Source organism: Osmerus eperlanus, chromosome 19 (genome assembly GCF_963692335.1).
Source record: "Osmerus eperlanus chromosome 19, fOsmEpe2.1, whole genome shotgun sequence".
NCBI classification, from domain to species: domain Eukaryota; kingdom Metazoa; phylum Chordata; class Actinopteri; order Osmeriformes; family Osmeridae; genus Osmerus; species Osmerus eperlanus.
This window is the reverse complement of record NC_085036.1, coordinates 14,286,079-14,309,548: the sequence shown is the minus strand read 5'-3', so window position 1 is coordinate 14,309,548 and position 23,470 is coordinate 14,286,079. Positions and strand designations below refer to the sequence as shown.

The following is a 23,470-nucleotide window of genomic DNA, read 5'->3' as shown; positions in this document are numbered from 1 at the left end:
CAAATACATGGAAGACAAAGCTGAATAAGTATTAGCTAACTGGTTGGTTGCATGGAGGCCTACTGTGTAGCAAGCTACCAGTTGTATCCGGTGCTGGATTATCAGATACAAAGGACCACATCCTAGTAGGGCTGGGCGATATATTGAATATTAGCGATAATATCGCAATAATTTTGATGACAATGTAAAATGTCAAAATATCGTGAATATCGAATATAAAAAAAAGGAATGCTGGTCCTTGTGTTGCTTGTGTTTTAAGATCACCGAGACCTCTGCATGAATTGTTCCATGTGAGGTCCATTTTGTCAAGTTACAAGTAGCTACCATGTTATGGCAACCGCTTAAATTTGCACTACACATTTTGTACTTTGTAACAATATCTGTTCTATCTAAATTATTATTGTTGTTGTTTTCTAATGGGGGTAAAAGAAAATCATGTTTTTTTTTATTATTTAAATGCAAATGAAAACATATCGAGATATATATTGAATATCGTAACAATGTTGACAATATCGATATCAATTATTTTTTATATATCGCCCAGCTCTACATCCTAGCAGGCAGAATGTACCGTCGCTTACCTGGAAAAGCTGTCTGTGCTCCGTTTTGCTCCTAGCTCCAACCAAGCTCTTCTGATCTAACCCACGGACCGGTAAGTAACTTGTACACCTGAGCTAACTAGAGATTGCTGTGTTAATTGCTAAAGCTAGCCAGTATGAAGGGCGAAAATACAGGGTGTTGATATCACAGCCTGGGAACGTAGCTGTTAGCTAGTTACATAAGATGTTATCACCCTGGCCTGTGCCTGTTCGGTTTCTGCAGCGGTCTTTTTGAAGTTCTAGCTAGGCATGTTATCTCCCATAAGCTAACCTCCCAGTTAGCAAAACAACGTTGAATCAATGTTGTTTTTCTATCGCGAAAGGCGTTGTTTTAACGTTGTCTTCCGCTGCAGCTGAACTGATGTTCTACTGTAACTGAAACGCGAACAGGTTTGTGACAGTGCCAAAGGCAAGCACACCCAATTAAGACTTTTAGAAAAAAACTTTCTTTACATGGAGGCTAAATATTCTGAACAAACCATTGCCCTTGTGTTTCCAATGTGTGTACACGTGCCTGAAACGGCAGGCCATGAAACATCATGAAACATATTATCTTGCTGTGTTCAAAGTTTGTTTTCAACACATGAACCTCATGATCTTGTTAAGTAACCTGTAGGCTATATACATTTCTATCTAGGTTTAGACCACAATGATTCTTCATCTAATCGATTATCTTCCCTAAAATTAAATTAAATTCGATATAGCTAAAATGGCCTAAAAGATAATTGCAACGGCTAAACATGTTGGAGAGCCGGTGACTGGGTCCGTTCATTCTAAACATGGATTAACAGCTCCCCCTGCTGGTAAGAACCTTTAAACAAACATTTAAACACAAGTAGCTTTGAGAATCATTAAAACGGTTACTGTAAAGGTTAGATTGTAGACACGTTTATGATCATGTCATTCATTGTATTTTTTGTTCAACTATCTTAATCAGTCAGACACATAAACTATTAAATTATATAAAAACACAATGCGTTGATGTAGTCCAGTAGAGTGCGATAGAGACCACACCGACGGCAAGAGCCTTCATAACTCCATCATATCACGTATTCACATAGCAGGCAGTTTTATCCAAATCGGGGGAATTAGAACGCAAAAGCTGTAGACCTGCAGACAAACGTTCTGACTAAAAAACACACAAATTACTTTACAAATTACTTTGAAATTACTCTCTCTCTGTATGCCGTACACCCCCCAACCGTAGCCCACTTTATTTCACCTTTTTTCACATCAACTCAACCAGAATAATGTTATTTTCGTGTATGTGTGCATGAGTGAGTGCTTGAGTGTGTGGAGGGGAAGTGGGACTGCACTGGCCTGTGTGTGCAGTGTGGGAGGGGGGGGGGGCGAGGCGGGTGCGTTGTGAAGGAAGTCCTCTTTCGATATGGCCATTCCTCTCTCCCTGTCTCGGGTTACATACCTCAGTCTGTTTGAAGCTGAAAACACAAAACAAATGTCTGCTGTGCTCTGCGCTCGTGTCCTCCTCACTCTCCTTGCATCTCTGTGGTGTCAGCTGTCCGGACGGCCAGGGCCCGGGAACATGGCTGCACATCTACCTGATAGCTAGGGGGCCAGCTGGGGCTTGGTGTGCGGGCCAATGCGCCCAGACGGGAGGGCTCTGTTGGGGCTTGTTTGAAGCTTGGACCCAGTGTCGTAAATCACAGGCAGGTTAAGAACCGGGGTCTGCTGGAGGAACACAGAGAGGAAGAGGCTTTAGAGAGGCCTTCTCCTGGCTGCAGGGCTAAACCGTTACATCATCAGGCAGCTAATCAGTCACCATCGCTGTGCCTCTCTATGTCTGTCTGGAGACAGGGGAATAATTAGACGGCTGATTATAAGTCTCCCGCTGGTTCAGCGATGATGAGAGCCCTCACAGCACTGTGTCGCTGGGCTGCTCACCCTCTGTGCATGACATCACAAGTGGTTGGACCTAGTCGAACATGTTGGTAAACAAAACGACAAACTGTCTTGATGATGTTTTCAAATAGAGGTGGTGTACAAGCTGGATAACACATTATATATACAGTAAATACACATCTATTGATTTATGTAAACAACTTTTCCTAAGATTTGATTTGACCACTGTTGTTCTCTGTTGCCGTGAGCTCTGTGGTCAACGGGTGGTAATCACTGATGGCACTCTGTCATCAGATTGCCAATTTACTTAAAAGGGTCTAATCCACAAGCACTAACACCACATACGCCCACACTTACCCACACTGTACAGCACGTCTTAAAGTCTGTTTGTTATTGATGCAAAGCTTTGAAGCATTAAAGCTCTGGTTTAGAGGCAGCTCAAACGCTCTGGTTTAGAAGCAGCACTAAAGTTCTACTGAGCATGTAACACACCCTGACAGACATGAGCTTGTTAGGTTGACAATACTTTACATAGACACGCTGGGACAGAAATTGAACTGGCCCATTGCAGTGGGTCAGGAAACAGTTTTGTCATGACAAACACGATACACTACTTTACCATCTACACTTCCAAGCCACACAGTGTTTGTAGATAGGTGTTGGGTTGCAGCCGAAGGAGAGAAGGAGGATGAGGGGGAGAGGGGGTCATGTATTGGCTATTTGCCCTCTACCGCCAATGGGACAAGGTTCGAGTGAAATGGAGCTGGGAGCTGAAGGGGTAATCCATCTTTGAAAGAAAAAAACGAAATGTGGGCTTCCACTGTGTGTGCCGATCAACAGTATACAGTCTCACAATTAGAAAGCTACTGTTTCTCCTCCGAAGAACAATCATTAGTCTCCTAGCTGAAGGTCAGGGGTCACTGGCTGTGCGGGGCGTGAGGCTAGAATCAGTCTCAGCCCTGATTACTGTCTAATCTGCTGGGAGGGCTTGTGTTTCCAGTGGTCACTTAGAAACTGATCCTGATTCAGTGCTTCGAACTGCTGGAGGCTGATGAGGGAGGAGGGAGGGAGGGAGGGAGGGGGAGGGAGGGGGGGAGGGGGAGGGAGGGAGGGGGGGGGAGGGAGGGGGAATCGGTGCTGGAGATGTGGGGGAGTCCAAACCTGCTCAACTGGGAGATAAGATAACTTACCCTCCCTCGGCAGAGCCGGATGGCCTGGTATGTTCACACACACACACCAAGGAGCTGGCGTAACGTGATAGGCCAAACTCTGAGATCCTCCAGGCTGAGCTGGTGTGGAGGGAATCTCCTCAGGCTGCATCTCTGGGACTCTGAAACCCAGAGCCACACACACACACACACACACACACAGAGCCCTGGCGTACACACACACACACACAGAGCACTTGGCTCTCTAAGTATCTCTGACAGGCTGATCTGTGGAGCCCTCAGGGGCTTGGTCAGGTGATAAGGCAGCACCTGTGAAGACCGCTGGCATTATCCACCTAAACCTCCCCTTTGAAACATCACTGGTGAAATAGCCCCTCAGAAGGGAATTGTCTCCTCAGGATCTGATATCCATTTATCAACCCCAAGATGTAGGCCAATGTGTAATTAATATTCCATGCACTGCACTCTCCTATCACCTGATGGTTTATACCAGTGACTTATGTCTTTACTGTTGGGGGAAATCAATAAGGTTGCTAAACCAACAACCATATCGATAGAAAATCACCTCAGTAATGAATTATGGCCATGGACAATTATGGAATTACAGAAACATAGAACGTGTGTTTCATAGACTTGAACAAATGATGGCAAACAAGCTCTGATGAGCCCAGCTGAGCCAGCCTGCCTGTGCTGTATCAGGGACAGCAGCTGGCAGCGTGACAGGGGCTATCTTAAAAAAGAAAAAAGAAGTGCTCTGCTTCGTAAACACGCCGAAGCGACAGTTTAACTGCCACTGGTCGTCACATCTCAGCGCCTGACTTGTGGTCCTCTTTGTTCTGCGCCTCCTAAGTCTTTATTAATGAGAGCTTTTATCACACACTCCATGTTGTCTGGTGGTGGGTGGAAGTAGCATAATGATTTGATAATGACAGTGGTCTTCCTGCCAACCACAGCGTTGGCAAGCATTGTGAGGTCGTATTTGCAGTGCTGCCCCTCCCAGTACCACATTGTTAGAGGGAAATTACACTGAGACAACACAGCCACTCTCTTTCATGGCTGTGGTAGAAGACCAGGAAAAATACACACATATGCCCTTACAACAATATATATATACAGTATATATATATGCACACACACATATACACACACATTATATAAATATTTGTCATCATGTTTTGGAAAATTGAAACGCCCTTTGGAACTTTTAAAGTACTTAACTGCATCATCTCTTCTGCTTTCCATGTACACCATGAATACACTGTTTGTCCTGACTGGTGGTAACATGTTGACCTGTCCTGGTCTCTGGACACAGGCCACAACTCAACACATTCCCTGCGACAGGACCCAGGATAAGAAAGGTGAAGGGTGAAGGGGTAACAATGACTAATGCGCTTCAGCTTCGGGGAGTTTTGGTGAATTACATCACAGGAGAAACCACTCCTCTGGCCCTGACTGTAATTCATGACCCCCTTCTCCTAAGTGCAATCAGCCCCCAGTGTCTGGGAAGGACTGGCGACTTCAGACAGAAGAACGCACAATTCCTCTGCCTTCAAACGCCCTCAGATAACCCCTCCTAAATACCCCCCCCCTCACTCCTATCTCTCTAAACCTCTTCAGCAGTGGAATTCCATGATCTGCACCCTGATAGAGACTCTTCCACATGTTCCACCGACAGCACTAGCACAGAGAGGTTTTGTTTTATTTTCAAGAACGTGTGGATCTCTTTACTGTGATCAATTCTCATTTTTAGACCTTAGTAACTGAAAACCAAATCTTCTTCCTCCTGATTCAAAAAGAGATTAGAAGAGAATTTGCCGATGTTAAATACCCATGTACCAGATTGGTACACCCAAACACTGAATATACTTTTTTTCACAACTGCCACAGAGCCAATTGTGGTGTTTTTTGTGCCATTAGATGGCAGTAACAATCTTCCCTAGCTGACCCTCTCCTCTCTCTGACAGGGCAGTTTCCACGTCACGGTGGTTTGTGGGTTCTGGACAGGATGTCGGCATAAATCAATCTTTTTCTGAGCTCTGCTTCACTCTGTGAAAAAGCACGAACATGTGACACGTCAACAGAATATGAGCAACTGCATTTCCTGTCTCGTATGACCAATGTGCCAGCACAAAATGCAGTGTCTCACCACTGCTCTGCCAGCACGGAATAATGACACAGTGCTTCTTTGGATGAAAGAATACTGTGTTTAGCGGCATAAGGCCGGGGTAAATGGCCAAAGCAACCTAGAAAACAATGCTAACAAAAGTTTGAAAATACCCTTTTGCCTCTGTCACACAACAGTTACAGTACCGGAACATGAATTTGATAATAGTAGGGAAGGTTTGGTTCACCTGTTCACATACAAACACATAAAACAAACAAAAACTAGTAGTTATCTTCTCTATATGGTCAGAGTACAGCGTCTCTTTTAGCTGTCAGGTCCGTCTACATCCCACTGCTCTGATCCACAGCTTCATGGCGGAGGGGCTGAACATGAAAACCTTCTGTCTCTGAGCTCGTTATAACTGATGGCTGTTAGACTGGGGCCTTTTCTCTGGGTCTTCATCAGCTGCACGCGCTCACACCCTCTCCAAGCTGAGGGCCAGGAAGCAGAGGGGAAATGCTAATGAGGTACATACACACAAGCCCGGCCAGCCAGACGCCACACACACACACAGGCGTGTACTTTGCCAGATCCTCTCTGGCATTGCTTCCTCTCATTGTGTTTAAGGAGGCTTGCTCAGAAGCACACTTTCCTATTCAAGTATTCATCCACATACGGCGTTTATGTGAGATGTAAAATATGATTTCACCCCTGTGACAAACTAGTTTCAGTCGTTTAAGGTCATGTAGTTAAAAGTGTGATTGCCAAGGGACATGAGCATTTCATTAAATTAAAGTTGGCCCTTAAACACGAAATATGTTGAAGGGCGAATTGTGTTGCTTTTCAATAAAAATTTAAGTGAACTGTCTTAACTGTTATTTTCTGCTGGAGGGCCAAGCTAAGCTCCTCATTTTAAAAGCTGAGATTCAAGATATGCCTAGAGGAAACTTGTGCATTATTCATTAACACTGTTTCCCAGGTGTTTCCATGTATAAGCACGTAAATGTCAGAGGAAGATTAAAGGCTAAATGATAAGACCAAACACCACCTTTCTTACAAATTGGCAATTCAGCCATCGTCCACGAGAAGGTAATGGAAATTTACAACCAAGGGTTTAGGTGCAAATGTGGAAAAAAAACACCACATGTTTAACTACTCTGAAAAGGATACAGTGGAGCTAGAAAACTGCTGCAGCCCGGCAGATTTCCCTCAGGACATTTTCCAAATGGCTGATTTTTTTCAGGTTGATATTATCCCTGATCTCAGAGCAACCACAAGGCCAACGAGGAACGCTCTCTGGTGACCGTTCTGATCTCAGACCTGCTTGCCTTCAGGAGGGCAGGTCTTTGCAAATGGCCGGGTCGGTGGCTGATTCCTTGGGATTTGGAGGCAGCGGTCTGTACTACAGCCCTGTCTTTGTAATTACAGCAGCTCATGCAGAACTGGCTTGGTTGGACTCTACATCAGCCATTATGAGTCATTATGCTGCCACCCTACATTTCATTAAGGCCTCATTATTGCTCAGGGTGCATGTTAGACATCACTGCATCTTGTTGATTTCAGCTTCCTCTCAAGGTACAATATAGTCTGGAAGGAATGTGTTCAGCTGGTGGAACATGAAGCCATGATCCATGTTAGTTTACATCAATTGCCCACTGTGGACAAACTAACAGAACAAAAAAATATAGCTGTAATTCTAGTGAATAACGTTAAAAAATAAATAAAAAATTAAGTCAGTTAAAAAAACAGTTGGTGATTTAGTTTGGAGGGCACAAGTGGCCCCTAATTCTTGGCAGAGTATTTGAAACACTGTTTCAACGTTTTCACACATTTCCACGGCCGTAGAGAGAACACCCCCCCTCTGACAAAGTTCCTTTTCATCCCCCTTCTGTTTTCTGACATCCACGTCCGTGAATAGATTTGTCTTTAGACATCTTGTCAGCAGCCACGTCAGGCGATCCCTGTGAGCAGTCAGAGCTGCAGCCGTCCCTCATCTCCATCCCTGCTGGCCGGGGCGGCCTGTGTTCTGTGTTCAGGACCTCCAGGACTCGTCCCTTTACCCCGGGTGCTGGTCTGGCTCCAGATGCAGACATGCGGGGGTCAGGTTGTGGGGTCAGGGTTGTTCTGGCCCGCTCGCTGCTGCAGATGTTGCCGTGGGAGACAGCTCCCCCTCTCGCCCCCCTCCCCGAGCAGGACACACCTGCAGCATCATCACAGTCACCACCTGTTTCAGCCAATGGGGGGCTGGCTGAGGACAGTCTGATGTTGCGTCGCCCCTAAACGTCATAATGTCCTTCCTGTCACCTTCATGCTGGAACACAGTCAAATGCACGCACACACACACGCACACACACACAGACACGTATGCTTTCACACAAACACACACACACACACAGGCACATGCGCGCACACACACACACCCACACACAGACAAGTATGCTTTCACACAAGCACACACATCTCTTACCTCTGGTGCTGGAGTTGGATGACTTCAGCTGACCTCGGTTGCACGGCTGGGAGGACTCTGGGACTGTCAGACTTCTCCTCAACTTCAGCCTCTTTGTCTGAAGACGATTGTAATCCCCTCTGGGCCGTCAAAGCGTGTGTGGTCGTGGCAGGTTTCAAGAGCTCTCAACAGTTACAGACAATTTGTTCCTGTTTGCCAGGTTCGATCTGTCCCAGTGGCAGCTTTGTGAACTCGACTCCCCTCATACTCTCAGTAAAAAAAACCAGCACTTGGAAAAATCAGGAGCTTTCAGTCTTGCCAAGACCGAACCCTGAACACGACCATGCTGCCACAGCTAGCCTCACTGTGAAACCGCGGCACCTTGGAGACCTGTAACCCAACCCAACATGTTCAGTATGAGTGCATTTCACTTCAACAGGGCCTGTTAGCTGTGTAAAAGAGAAGTCTGGGGGAATAGGTAATCTTCTGAAAGCCAGTCGAATATTTCATTTGAACCGATTCTGATGAGGGATTCATAGCAAGTGCTTCCTCCCCGAAATCTTTTAACACCTTTTGTTTTTACAGATGTGGACTGTGAAAACACAGGCAATTGATTGTCTATTTATAATTCTCTCGTATGCGCCATATTGATAGTAAAGTCAAAAAGAGGGTCGGAATTTTATGAAACAACGGTCCAAAAATGAAACTTTCACGGTTCGTTTTCAGAGTTATGTGTGCACGTTGGCTCCAACGTCAAACCTCGTGACATATTGCCGGGACAGTTAAATTCAGTGGAGCAGAGTCGGTATGGAGCCACCAGCTGGAATAGCGGCATCACCAAGGCCAATAAACACATATTGGCTTTCAGAGCGGGGACTCTTGATTTGCTTTGATTGTTGAGGCCAAACTAATAACTCTGTGTAATGTAAGCAGCGAAAAACCTGAGGATGTTTTCAAAGTGTCTGCTTCTGCCGTTCAATTTCCAGCACGTTGCTTGAAGCGCTTTCTTAGTCTTAACGGTTACCTTCTACGTAGGCTATATGTCCATAGAAGGATAGAATCAGCACTGCAGTTCAGTCTGAATCTCCGAACTAACTTGATTTTATCATGAATGTTTGTTTAATTGCCTGAGGGGTGGTAACGTTGTTTATTTAAACTCAGGCTACAATTCTTGCCGTACTCTTGCACAATGAAACTCTCATCCGGCCAGGGGAGATGTGTGCATAGAAATCCTTGCTGAGTGTTGGACGGAAAGCCAAAGGCACTGTGATACAAAGGCATCATTATGGTTAGGATTGCTACATGGCCACCCAGTGCTAAGCACCTCGGTGTTTCTACTCAGCAACAGGCTTTGTGCAGGAAGTTGTTTTTAAATCTGCAGAGGTCTCAACGCCAACGTTCATAAATGATTCACAAAACAACTCGTTGTCAATAACATAAGTTGCTTTATGACATTGTTGGTTAAAAATACAACCTTTACTTATGGAGTATATCATCTAACCTTTCCAAGCATATTACCTTGAAAACCTGGATACTTCAACACCGGCATTTTCCCAAGTTTTTTAAAAATGAGAATGGAGATTGAAAAACCATGGTATGTTTGTCTTTTAATGTTGATCAGGAGAGTCATCCACAAAACGGTTAGACAATGGTCTAATAAAATATTTTACTTTGATTATGATTGTGGGACAACTGGGAGATTGAGGATGGAGCTCAACTGAAGATGGATGCTTCCTTTTAATAGTCTTTAAAAGGTAATTTACTGATAAAATAAAAAGAAATTTTCCTTCTGGGAAGTACATTGAGAGAGATATGAGGGTGGTAAGGAGCTGCCTGATGCAGCCTCTCTGACACAACCTTGATAAGATGAAGACCGATTTTAAGCAGACACTGTCTAGCGAAAGTGACATATTCCCGATTCCTGAAATAAAAATCATATTTAATGCAAGACACTCTCAAACACTCTTTCTTCCAGCCAAGCCCTGGTGTATTATTGCAGTTAAACTTGAAAACACATTTAATGACTTTTTTGACAGGCTTTCTTTTGCCTCATCTTAAAATAATGATTTTAGCAGCTCTGCATGGCTAAACCCCAGGCTCTCTGGTGGACCTGGGGTTGAGAGCAGTTCAGCTGGATACGAGCTGACAGGACAGAGAGAGACTGGTGTTGGGAGCCTTCACTCCTGTTGCCCATCCCAAACATAAACATCCTCTAGTGTGAGACGGAAAACAGGAAAACATTTTTCCCCACCAGGATCTTGTATTTATTTCAATCCTGAGGTCACAGCTAGACTGTTAAAATGTACAGGCCTCACTGACATCTGCATGTACCTATAACGGGATCCATTTTTTTCACACAAACGTGCCAGTAGCTAAGACACTGTAGCAGTTCTAAAACATGTTGACGATGCTTCTTTAAATTGAGAGGGTTTATTGATATAGAACACAGATATAAGAAGTTAGAAAAAGGCATTGAGCAGAACAGTTAAAGTTACAATAAAACTGGTCATCACATTCAGGTTCCTCGTTCCTCAGTAAAGCTGTTTATAGGAGGCATTTACTCTTATGATCGTCAAAGTGGCCAATTATTTAAAAGGCTCATTTTAACAAGACATAAGGCACCAGCCAGTTGTTGTTGAAACGAGCACTTACTGTCGAATTTAAGCAATTACTTTGTTGTTAAAACTTGTTCAAATATTCCTCACAAATACACTATTAGAAGTTGGTGTTTACTGATGAAAGACAAGTCAAATACTCACCAAGTTAATAAAAGATATATTTTTTATAGTTTCTGAAAAAAAGTTTGCATCATTGATGAGTACTTGAGAAGGACTCTAATATACTGTACTGTACTCTGTGTGCTCTGCTTTAACATACTCTGTTTAGGCTTCTCTGTTCTCCTCTCCTTTAACTATGTGAAAAAAGTCTTGAAAACATTTTCGAAAAAAAGTTTCTGCAATATCTGTTTCTGAAAAAACGTTTAGAAAGGTTTTAAAAACATTTTGTGAAAAAAACTTTCAAATGGTTGAGACAAAGAAGTTTCCCAAAAAAGTGTCGAAGATGTATTTATTTATTTTAATTTGATTGTGGTAGTTTTTCTCCTTTCTGTAATTTGCTGTCTCAAGAATTTATGAGAGACTGATGGCAACTTTCACAACAAAGATCGAGTGTGTTTTTCCCTCAGTGTGGACAAGCCACACAGTGTAAAATAGTCCTATTGTATCTCTAAACCCCTCGTATTACCTCATCCAGGACATTATTTCCTCCTCCATGTATTCTTTGGCAATAAAAAGCAACTCTACATGATAACTTCAGGCTTGCATCCGCCTGCAAGAGGTGTGGTTGTTAGCACAGCTGACGTGTAATATCTTAAGCACCCCAGGTTTAGACCAAGCCAGGGTGCAGCTGGCTGGAGTTTAACAGGAGATAGTGAGTGGACTGTATATTTTTCTGGAGAGATCTTCAGCCACACTGCATCCATCACAGGCCGTCGTACTGTAGGGCCAGCATGTGGAGTGAGAGACCCTGTCCCACAGGTTAACTCTTGTTTACTCTGGAGAGAGTTTCAAAAGCATTCTCAGGAGAGGGGTAGAGAAGGGCCTCTTCTCTCCTTCTGATGCCCCCCTCACCCCGCCCCCCCACCCCCTCCAAACACAAGAGGAGGGCCCGTGGCTCTGACGCAGCCACTGTTAGTGTCATGAGGAACCGCAGGAAACGGAGGTTTATCTGAGTGGACGATGAAATGTTAGTCTCTAGATATAGACACACATGCCTGTATTTACACCCATGTCCACTGCAGGTCAAAACAAAGAGCTGTTTATACGAACGACCTCGGTCTCGCTGCTGGAGATACACCAGCACGACTATGGCAGCGATGTTGGACAAGACATCGCTCAGTATAAAGTCAACAAGCAGTGTTTGGCTCAGAAAAACAGATGATAAAATCAGGAGGTATGTCTACCGATGACAGACAGACGGTTCAAGAATTGAAGACGTTGATTGATTGAATTAGGGTTAGGTTGTTACTGTACCTACAGATCGGTTCAGAGCAGGATATGGTCGAAGAGGAACTTCAGCCTCCTTTAGTCTCTTAGACTAATCCCACTCCCAGGAGAGCTTGAGGAAACAGACCACATGGAGAGCCTTCGGGGTAAGGCCTTTGGGAACACATGGAGGTACAGGTATTTGGTAACACATACTTGAAACATGTGTTTTCCTACCACATAGAGTGGCTGTGTTTTTTTTCGTAAGACATACACAGAAGCAATACACGACCCTAAGACGATTAAAACCATTCCTATTTATTTTGTTTCGTTCCAATTCTCTATGGAAAAAAGAAGAGACGATCTTAGATTTCTTCGGTTGTAAGTACCGAATGCTTACAGTCCAAACAGTCACATGTGAACACTGCTGTAACAATGTTGTGGAGCCACTGCAAAAAGATGAAACTAGGTTCTCTCAACTAAGATTTAATGAAGAATCAATGAATTTTGAATATTTTCTAGCAATAAAAACTGCAGAAGTCTCAAATTCCAAAGGTGTTTATTTGCAGAACATCGAAGGCGTAGAAGTCCAGAGTTGTGGAGTGTAACAGAACATGCAGGTTCAGATGACCATCACAATGTTTACGCTGAGATTATGCTTGGGTTCTCTCTCACGATCCATAAAGATTAGAGCGAAATACCTTAATGACAAGCTCTCTGCTCTGTAGGCATGTGGAAATACCCCAAAAACCTTTACATCAGTTACATGTGTCACGGACGGAGAGTGAATGTTGGAGCCCTTAATGATGAAAGTAATACTAGCCATAAAGAAACCTCGAAATTAAGAAAACATTCACAGGCTGTTTTCTTTCTAAATGAGCTATTTCAGCTCCATCCGTACGAACATTTGAGAGCAACAGGACAAAAAGTAATTCCTCCCTTTGGTCATTTAAAACATGTACAGTAATTACAAATTGATTTATGTAAGAGGCAACTTAATACCAAGAGTCAGGTAATGTCAATGCTTAATTAACTGGAGTCTGAGCTGTAAACAAAACAAAATATCTTGATTAATATTCTTCATATTCTTGAAAGTGAATATTCAATAGATTAATCTAAAAATAACAATATTTCCTTTGTAAAAATCCTCCACATCTCACCATATTTACCAAATGAAGTGTGAAAACTCCCTTCTAGCTCAGAAAACCAAACTTTGATTAATTAATTCCTGAAGGGTTGCTCGGTTCAAAGCAATGGCCTCGCAATGCATCAATCTCAATACACCAAAGACATAATCTACGTCCAAAATGTCTTGTTTTCTTTTTAAGGGGCTAGTTTGAGGTCAGGGGAGTATTTAGACTCAATCACTGGGCCTTGATTATGAGTGTAAAGGGGTGCTGATGACCCTGTGACCTGCAGCATTCCTGGGCCTAGCCTGGTCCTTCTGCCCTGGGACATCCACCTCCGTGGACAGAGCTGAAGTGGACCACTCCTGGCCTCAGCCTGGCTGGAGAGTGGCAGGGCTAATCCCTTCCCCCGGCCCTGCAGTGTAAATCTGCTCAAGGCTTCACCCTGGGTCCTTATTTATATCCTCGACAAGACTTTGTTCTCCTTTTAGAGGCTGTGACTTAATATAAAGCAGATATTTAGAGAAATCCTGCTGTTTCAGGGTTCAGATAAGCAGAGATTGATGTCTGAGTGGAGCACAGGAGAGTGGATCTCCGAGTCTTTGATGACCTGGAGAGGTGGGTGCGGGCTGTGTTCCTTAGTCCGCTGTACACTAAAGTGTACTTACTACTTGTTGACAAGTCATTTACTGTAGGTCGTACGATAGATCACATGGCTGTCTGCCCGTGGAGGCTGTTTCTAAACAATTCACTTCATAAAAGTCAGAGGACAGTCAACTTAACATTCAATACAACCATGAAAGCTTCAACACAACTTTCATGTACTCCAAACATATATTTCATGTGTCCAATTACTCTAATACAAACGTGCATACTGACATGTAAACCTTGGTAAGGGGTTATTAAAGAAATTGTTTAGATTACTGAAATAGTTTGATGTAATCAGTTTCCACAAAAGTTACAAGTATTCAAAATGTATTGGCTTTACGGTGTGTATACAAAGACACTCACAAAGACTTTGGCAAAGGCATGCAATGTCTTTATTATGCACAATACACAGACAAAAGACAAACAGCGTGCTAGTTAAAGGTTGTAGATGTTGAATCATTAACCACAGGAAATCCCAATGTGCACGCGTGCGAAATGGCACAGTCACAGCATGGGGTCGTTAACTATTAAAATCATCCATTGTTCCAAGAACAGCGGTTGAAGTTGTCGTAGCGACGCCATCCTTGAGTTGTTGCCGGTCTCCTTCCTTGAACTCAGGTAAGATTGTAAATAAAACCGCTGACGTATCACAGCCTGATCCTGTCCTTGTTGCCGTTAAACGGCTGTAACTTCGCCACTTATAATTACCAGTGATATAGTGGTTTTCTAACCCTGTTTGCTCTCCAATTACACGCTCGGGGATTTTAGAAATGCTTACAGAAACGCTCACGGAAAACAGCTATACATCATGCTTGTTTGTCTTTATGTTTAGGTTGCGTATCCTGTTTGGAGAGAAGTTTTGTGGGAAAATTCTGTGTCTACATATTTATGAACAACATGCTCCTTTCATTGTTCTCAGATAGAGAGCAGGGTTTAATCATTGAATAAATGGTCTGAGAGCCTGTCTGTTTGTCTAAGGGATGGCCTGAAGCAGCCAGGGGATCCATGTTTTATGGAGTGTTGAGGGAAGTTGTATTTCCAGCGGCGTGGCAATTCTGTGGTATCCTTCATACTTTAACAACGGGATTTCTATAGGTGTCTTGGGATATCAAAAGCTATTACGTTGTAGAAACTGCAGACATTTAACTGTTTGACGCTACTCATACGATGCAATAATAACAACCCCGAAAAACTGATGTCAGTGTTGTTCATTATATTTATTAGATTTGCTTCCATAACAGACTTTTAAGTGAACCCCTGATGGTCCCAAAGGTTGAGAAGGCTAGTTTCCAGTCAACACAGACATAATCACTGTTAAGTCTCAGCTGAGAGAGTCCGTCAATAAATCCATCGTCAGCATTCCAGGCAAAACGGGTCGGTTCCCCTTGCTCATTCACAATACAGACCTCTCTGATGGTGGGTCCCGTCTCAGGAAACTAAACAGTTGGTGCCTAAATTCAATACAAAATTAAATAAGGAGAAGATTAGTTAACTGTTCGCAAAGTTAGACTTGAATTTCTGACACAAATGTCCTAAAACTCCCTCGAGCCAAAGAAATCTGACTGCTACTGTAAGCTTGTTCCAGTGACTTGATCATTGAAAGCAGGGAATTTATTACACATGAGTATTATCATCTGTTGCTTATGGGTTAGGGTTCATGAACTAAGGTTAAAGGATTATAAAGTCAAATTATGGGTCCAAGTCCAAGAAACACAACAACAATCATTCTCATCTAGTAAGTTTTTAAAAGGCCTCAAGTCACATGTCCTTGTTCTGACAGATGTAATGTGCAATAACCACCGTTTCCACAACACAAAAGTGCACCCCTTTAGTGTCGCCTCACACAACTAACCTATTCACAATCAAAGTAATCCGATTTGGGAGTCCAAAACGGCACTAGATCACAACCCAGTCACTGCTTTATTAAATACAATTAAGTACAAATAGCAGTGTGACCAGAGCTATCAGATGTAACAACCATCTTCTTTAAGAAGGAAAAAGTACATAAACGTCATGTAACGTTAGGTTCTGATTTAATTACAAGTCCAGCTGCAGTGTCCTGTGCTGAAAGGTCTCCGTGTTTTAGCTAGCTAAATGTGTGTAGTTTGTTCTAGCCACACCGAAAGGCTGCGTCTATTATTAGCGCGTGCTCTTGACGTACCGCTGCACAGCCAAGACGAGCTCCGGGTGAAACCGCCCAACGGCACAGTCTGGGTAATACGATAGTACACGTTTACATTACAGCATGCTTTGTTTGTGCCACAGGGCACGCAAAGGCTTCCTGTCTTTCACAGTGAATCACTCGTCAGCTGACCTGTAAACAACAACAGTTTTTAAAGATTTCTCCCGGAGTAAGAAGACACTTTTGTAAAGATCCATCATGTTTTATACGCAGGACTAAACACTGTAAAGAGACGTGATGAACTCGAAATACCTTGGCCAGCTTCTGCTTTCCCCTTAGAAAATCCTTGGATGAAAACATAAATGATGTGAAACACTGTGAGACGTCGATCCAACAAAAGTATTGAGCACAAGCAACATTTATTTCAAGACGAGTCCACAAGAGAACATCATATCTGGTTCTGGTTTTGAATGATGACATCATGTACTGAGCCATTCAGATATGAAATATATAGGTTTTTATCATCAATCATATTTACTGCAGGTGAGAAGGAGGAGCAGGAATACTGACACGTCTGTTTTTACAGTGTTCACGAAGAAGAGATATGCGGCCTTGCCTAGCCATAAATACTCACTGTTTTTTTTCTCCGGACAGACATTCTTAGCTGTAAATCTGTGGTGGGTTAAAGAGATGATGTTACAAACGGAAGTTAATTAACAACAGTTGAGTATTTTAGTCATTTGTGTAATTCCAAAAGTTTAATGAGTTACATGGATTTAGTTTTTACATTGATATTTTTCAAATTGATTTTATTTGTTTCCCTCATCAGGTGTAGAAAGTGGATTAGTCCTTGACTTGAGAGGTCTGGCATTCTAGAAAACAGACATTTGGTCATATGGTTTCTGTCATTCCAACAATGTACCAGGCTATAGGCCCAGGAATAGATACAGAAACCTCTCAATGTTAGCGATGTTTAAAAGCACGGTTCCCCGAGAACTGTCTGAAATACAGTCATCGTATTTTTAGAGGGGGTCATTTGTTCAGGCATCTTCACAACTCACTGTGTGTAGTTTATATCCTTGATCCTTGACTTGGCAAACAGCTCTAGTCAAATTAACTTCTTCAGAAACAGACAGTTGAAAGCGCTAGCAGTCCCTGAATTTTAAGTCTGAATTTAATTTTATGTCAAGCAACCTTTTCTGGCCTCTCAGATAACCACTTAAACAAGAAAATAAGTTGTGTAAGCAGCCGGTCTACTTCAATACATATGAACATCAATTAATCTACCAGCACATCCCAGGTGGAGTCTAATGATGTTATTCATTCACATTTTCATTACCTCTCGTTGAGTACGATACATTTTCTAATTAAAATCTACAGATTTTAATTATGATGACACTTACGGATCTACATTATTTGACGAGTGCTGTCGTCTCAGTGAGCCAAGTGAGGCTTGAGTGACTGAATCTTTTATTCAATACAACACCATGTATCGTACCCTAATTATGCTACTGCAACAGGGCCTTGTGTAAACATAGTCACATAGAATATAACCAAATAATGTTTCAAATTACTCCAACAGTCACAAAATCCATCCATCACAATATGTTGGCATTACAGAAAAAGACAACAGTGTTTGGATTTAGACGTGTATGAAGTCGTCTCCTAGGTGATAGAGATTCTATACGGCCTTGTCTGGGCCTCCGGGGCCTCGTTTCAGGGGGGATTTTCCTGCTTTCAAGAGTCATGGTGCTATTCTGGCTGGCACAGGAATATTGAGTCTTACAGCTTTTGACAGCCGGTCTCAGTTTAAAGATTTAAGGATCAGTCACATGTCCACCAAGGGAGAGGGTGGCGGGAGGGAGGAATCTCATCGGGGAAAAGCACATCTCTTTTGGCATTCCTGTCAGGAAGAGCAAAGGCTTGGTTACCCTACCAAGGGTTTCGTTTAGCTTGAAATAATGAGAGAGGGATTCTCGCTAGCGGGAAACATGTGTGCCCAAGGGGGGGTGGGGGTTCAGGCGGGATTCAAGGAGGAATTGGCTGCAGCTTTTACAGAATATTTTTTTCCGGAGCTGTGGCTTGGTGGGGGATGGCTTCTGATTGATTGCATCTCTGTCCGGCTCTGTGAAATATGGTCTGGCACCAGGTGGTAGGGAGAGGAGACGGCACAGCAGCCAGGTATGGCAGAGGACACAGCGTGAGCCGTAACATCTCGGTAAACAACCCTGGCGGGGGAGGATGATGAGAGCTCTCACCAGAGATCTAGGAAGGAACGAGACTTCCTTCAATTGATTCAACATAAACAAAACGCTTATTGGATCTGTTTATATTCTCAAAGTTTAACCACAGATATATGGGTGGGTAGCGGGTCGCCTACGTTACTATACAGCACTGATTGGGCCTCCATGTGACCTCCACTATGACCACTATTTTGTTTAGGAGAATGCTGCATTAAGGAACTAGAATAGTGAAGTTCAGCAAAGGGGTGGGTACTCTACATTCTGCAGATTATCAGTTTTAACCAAGCCCAATGTTTATGCTAAACAAACACTGTTTAGGTAGCACTCAGCCCACACCTACAGGCCTGTAAGGATAGCTAGTGTTTCTACACCCTTATCAGTTTCACACTCACCAGGAAGATGTCAGTAAACACGTTTAAACAAAGGTAGGTAGTCCACCTTTTAAAAACGTTTGACAGACAAGAAGTTGGGATTCCATGATGCGAGCATGTGCAGACCTATTTAATGAATAAGCAGGAGTATGAGACTTAAAAACACAAAAATTGTCTGCAAATCATTCCTGCAAAGCCATTTCTTTTAGTTTGGACACACTGTTTGAATTTCGCCTCCACAAAGACACATTATAACCCACATTCACATTCAGGGACTCCTTTCATCAGCATCCAAGTTTTCATTATGATTTTTATAACCTTATATAAATCAATACTGCTTCTCAGGAAGTTAATGATGCATGACCTCCATTGAAGAAGGAACTAGCCAGCGGTAGAATCAGAGAGGTGGGGTAAGGTAAGCCCATTGAGGATTGGATGACAGTTGAGAGATGGGACACAGATGCAGATATAAGTAACCTGCACAGTAAAGAAGGGAAGGTGTTCGTTCCCAGTTCTTCCCAGAGTTGGAAGAAGTAACTAGCTATCTACTGAGATGTGGCCTGGCCAGGCCAGAATTCCGGAATTTCGGTGGCCAGATGGAGATAGTCTTGGGTGGCAGGAGCTTGGCACAATTAGCTTGCCTGACTAACGCACTGAGGCTGTGTCAAGTGCCCATTCCTCTCTCTGCCCATTTGTTAACTGGTGAGCACCCTGCACACCCCTACTCCCCCCCACACACACCCACAGCAGAGATGAGTCATAAATCTGCTTGGCTGAGAGGCCTGTTTGGTTCTGCAGAGGAGAGCTGAGTGGAGATAGCCTGCTGATATATGAAAACTCCCAACTCTGTTCTGCGGAGAGGCTCTCTCCACAGGAAGGTGATAAGACCCAGATGTTTGTCTGCTCACAGATCCCGCTAAAGGAGGCAGTCTATTGACAACCCTCTACTTTATTAAAACGGTTGTGGCTTAAAAGGCTTTGGGGAGTGGGTCTTGGTTGGAGGTGGGGTGGAGAGAGCTGTTAGCGGTAGAGGGGAGTGTGTGGTGACTGATAAAGGGGAAAGTGAGGCCGGAAGGTTGGGTGTCCGAGGGTTCACAATGTGGAATGCCAGTCAGGGAGTTTAATGATGGCGGGGCACACGCTCTCTCTCCTGCCCTCTCTCCTGCCCTCTCTCCTGCCCTCTCTCCTGCCCTCTCTCCTGCCCTCTCTCCAGACGGTTTCCTGCTGAAACGGTGTCAGATTAGTTTCCCTCGGCTCTCTGTTCTCTCTCCAAACATTTTACAGAAAGAATTTGAAAATAGCTCGATAATATGGATCCATTTAGAGAGCTGTTACTGAAAAAACTGACTTATTCTTTTCACCTTTTAGGGATAGCCATTAACTTCACATCCACTGCATGCTTTACAGCTCATTATCACGTATCGTACTGTGATGGTGAAACACAAGCTGACACAGACTCCGGCAGGACTGTGGATTAAAGAATATCACATTTGGATTACAGGGTATAAAGGCTATGGACCTTGGCCGTCTTAAACCAAGTCAAAAATACTTTCCAACAAAATGCCAACCGTAATCAGTTGACTGGCTTTTTGTGGATGAATAAAAACCTGTGTCCTCGACATCGTGTGATGTTCTAGAATCAGAATATAGAACCATAGAACCCTGAACAACATCAAGTGTTCTGTGGATAATCCCGGATTTCTTTTACTTTGTGTGTTCCAGCGGTGTCGCTGAACCCCATTAAGCAGAGCTCTGATATTTTTCCACTGACCTCATGCCTTCGGGAGGCATGTCTGAGAGTTCATTAAAGCCAGTCTCTCTTTGTTACCCCTCAAGTAAAGATCAGTCAGCCACTCGGAACCCAGTCAGAGGAAGCGACCTCTGGTCAAGGCAGCTGACGACAGCCACTCAGTCAGAGAAGGCCCACCATTCACACGCCCAGCGCCAGCTCCTCCCCAGCTCTACGGGGTGTGAAAAACGAGCAGGGGATGAAACCAGCCTGATGTACTACATGGGGGGAGAGGAGGAAGTCCAACTCAAGCCCTCAGACAGTGATGGATGTGGGGGTAGGCACCCAGGGACAGGTCTGTCCTCTACCCCTCCTCCACCCTGCTCTCTCTCTTCCCCTCCTCCTCCTCTCTCCACCCCTCCTCTGCTCTCCACCCCTCCTCTCCTTCCACCCCTCCTCTGCCCTCCACCCCTCCTCTGCTCTCCACCCCTCCTCTCCTTCCACCCCTCCTCTGCCCTCCACCCCTCCTCTGCTCTCCACCCCTCCTCTCCTTCCACCCCTCCTCTGCTCTCCATCCCTCCTCTGCCCTCCATCCCTCCTCTGCCCTCCACTCCTCCTCCTCTGCCCTCCACTCCTCCTCCTCTCCTTCCTTCCACCCCTCCTCTCCTTCCACCCCTCCTCTACCCTCCACCCCATCTCCTCTCCTTCCACCCCTCCTCTCCCTCCTCCTCTCCTCACGGGGGGCCCTGGGAACAGGAGCTGGCAGGTGCTCCTCCAGAACAACAGGTCATCCGAGTCTTCCTCCAAACAGACGTGATAAAGACCATCCCAGCTCACGCGAGTTCAGGACGCAACAACAACAAGAGCACAAACTGCAGCTCTCCCCAGTATGCTGCTAGGAGTCCAGCCCCCCGCCAGGGGACGAGGGTGACAGGAGGAGGTGACAGAGGCACTGATCTCTGTGGTGACGGATGGTTTGTCACTGGAGTGGAGCTGCTGACTGTCTTGAGCAGCAGCCTTAACCCTGCAGCACGTGAACCAGCGCTGACCCCCACAGCAGGACAATGCATGGATCAGGTCAGGAATTGTACTTGACCTCTGTACAGTATGTCTGAGGGTTCGTCGTATTGCTTCCGTGAAGGAATCGCAGAGGTCGGGTTCATGTCGACAGGTGCGTCGACGAACATGGTGGTACCTGTTTCCCAACATCACTGAGAGTGTTTCTTTGACAATACGCATTTGTGTTTGGTTGGTACTCGGTGGTGTGATTGATTTACATCCATGTGGGAATGGGACATTCAGGGTATCAGGTTGTGGTACAAGGGGATGCAGGGAGTAAGGGAGCCCATACCCTAGAATGACATGGGCCCCTGTGTGGACAGCTGCTTGGTAAATAGAGTTCAGTCTTGTCACACACAGTGTCCCCGGATCCAGCAGGGACTGTCAGTCACGGTGACATCAATGACCACCGCCACGCTATAAGGTGCTAAAGATGTCATAGCGGGATTAAGAAACCTACTTTCTGACACCTACCCTCTGGTTGTGAAAAGTCATCCACCTCTGCTGAATGTGCAGCTCAGCTCCTCAAGTGAACTTTGTGTCGTAGAACTTTACACCTGCTGTTTCTGTGACCCACCTGAAAACCTCTGTCAGGAGGGTTAGGAAACCAGGCAGTACGAGCATGTCAGCCAATAATCTATCGTTGGACAAAGGCCCTGGGAAGCTCTTTTTCCAAGTAGCAATAACTGAGACCAAAGGTTAGATTTTCTTATAGAAATATACAGGATTTTCCAAACTATTTCTGTGTTTTCAGTTGTATTTCTTGTCCGGAGCCAAAATATAAATCCCCGGCTGATCATGGAGATAACCTCTGTGTATCCTGTAATTCTCACTGTCTGAGAAGCCTCAGTCTTCGCAGACGCAGGAAACTGGACGAGCCTTAAGAAGGGTACTCCGAGGATTGTTTTTTCCTGCGGGTTTGCTTTGAACTGCATTGTTTGGAGATAAAACTTCCAAGATAAATGGGAAGGGTTCTAAGCTAAGCCGGTTTCAGCTGTGTTTCTGAGAGGGCTCCCTCAGTCATAAATCAGCTCTGAACCAGGTGGAAGACACAACTGAGAGGCCGAACCAGAATCCCACTAATGAGGTCTTAAAAATAACACTGGGAGTCTGGTCTGTCACACCACATACAGGTCTATTGTTGAAGGGAAAAGAGCACAGCTGTTTTTTGGTGCTAAACGACCTTCATAACTGTCATCTGCACTTGACTGTCACGAACACACAAGATTGCTGACATTGTTCTGAGGAAACAAATGATTTAAAGCTTTTGTTAGGACATCAACTATTTTTTATTGTGTTATTGTCAGTAAAGCTATTTTGTTATTCTGGTCTGGTCGACCAGAATAACATTCATATTTCTCACTAACGGCTAAAGTTGTGGTTCCCTTCCTCTACCATTACTTATCTGTTATTACTGGAGCTGAACTTTTCATGTTGCTTTACAAAAACAAAACAATGAATGCTCTCCACCTTGGCGTGGCAGTCAAGACAAACAGTTTAGTGTGAGGTTATACCACATAAATTAGACCAGTCTGATCTGTACACAGAAAAATGTCAAGCCTGTACAATATTTAGTCTATTCTATCATCAGCTATATAAATAAATATTAGAACAAATGAAGGATCTGCCATTGCAGATGGTAGACGTGATTAGACTGCCAACCCAAGCCAGCATAAACAGCCTGGAAACAGTCATCACAGTTTGGATCAGGCATTAGCATGATGACGCAATATATGCTTCAGACTCTGAGAGAAGCTAAGATTTTATCTTGCATTATATACAGTCTGCATCATCTGCTAACTTTCCGGAGATGCTGCACAGCCATGGTGACTAAGGGGAGCTAACATTAGCATCGTCACTGATGGCTTTTCCAGAAGCAGGAAATGGGATGCTGAGAATCTATAGTCATCACTTCCACCTTTTCATAGCCGGCCTTTTCATTGTTTTTGTGACAAAGGTGGAGCTCTTAACAAGGAGCTCTTGTTATTTTTCTAAACAAATCCACTTGCA

General features: G+C 44.1%; 1 protein-coding gene across 1 annotated transcript in view; it reads left to right on the top strand.

Annotated features, from left to right (window-relative positions):
- The first annotated feature begins 562 nt into the window (after nucleotides 1–562).
- Nucleotides 563–23,470, top strand: part of efnb1 (ephrin-B1) — a 78,579-nt gene continuing 55,671 nt past the window's right edge. Inside the window, exon 1 of the mRNA XM_062486339.1 lies at nucleotides 563–652. The gene's annotated coding sequence lies outside the window, so the exon portion shown is untranslated. The remainder of the gene's footprint in view (nucleotides 653–23,470) is intronic.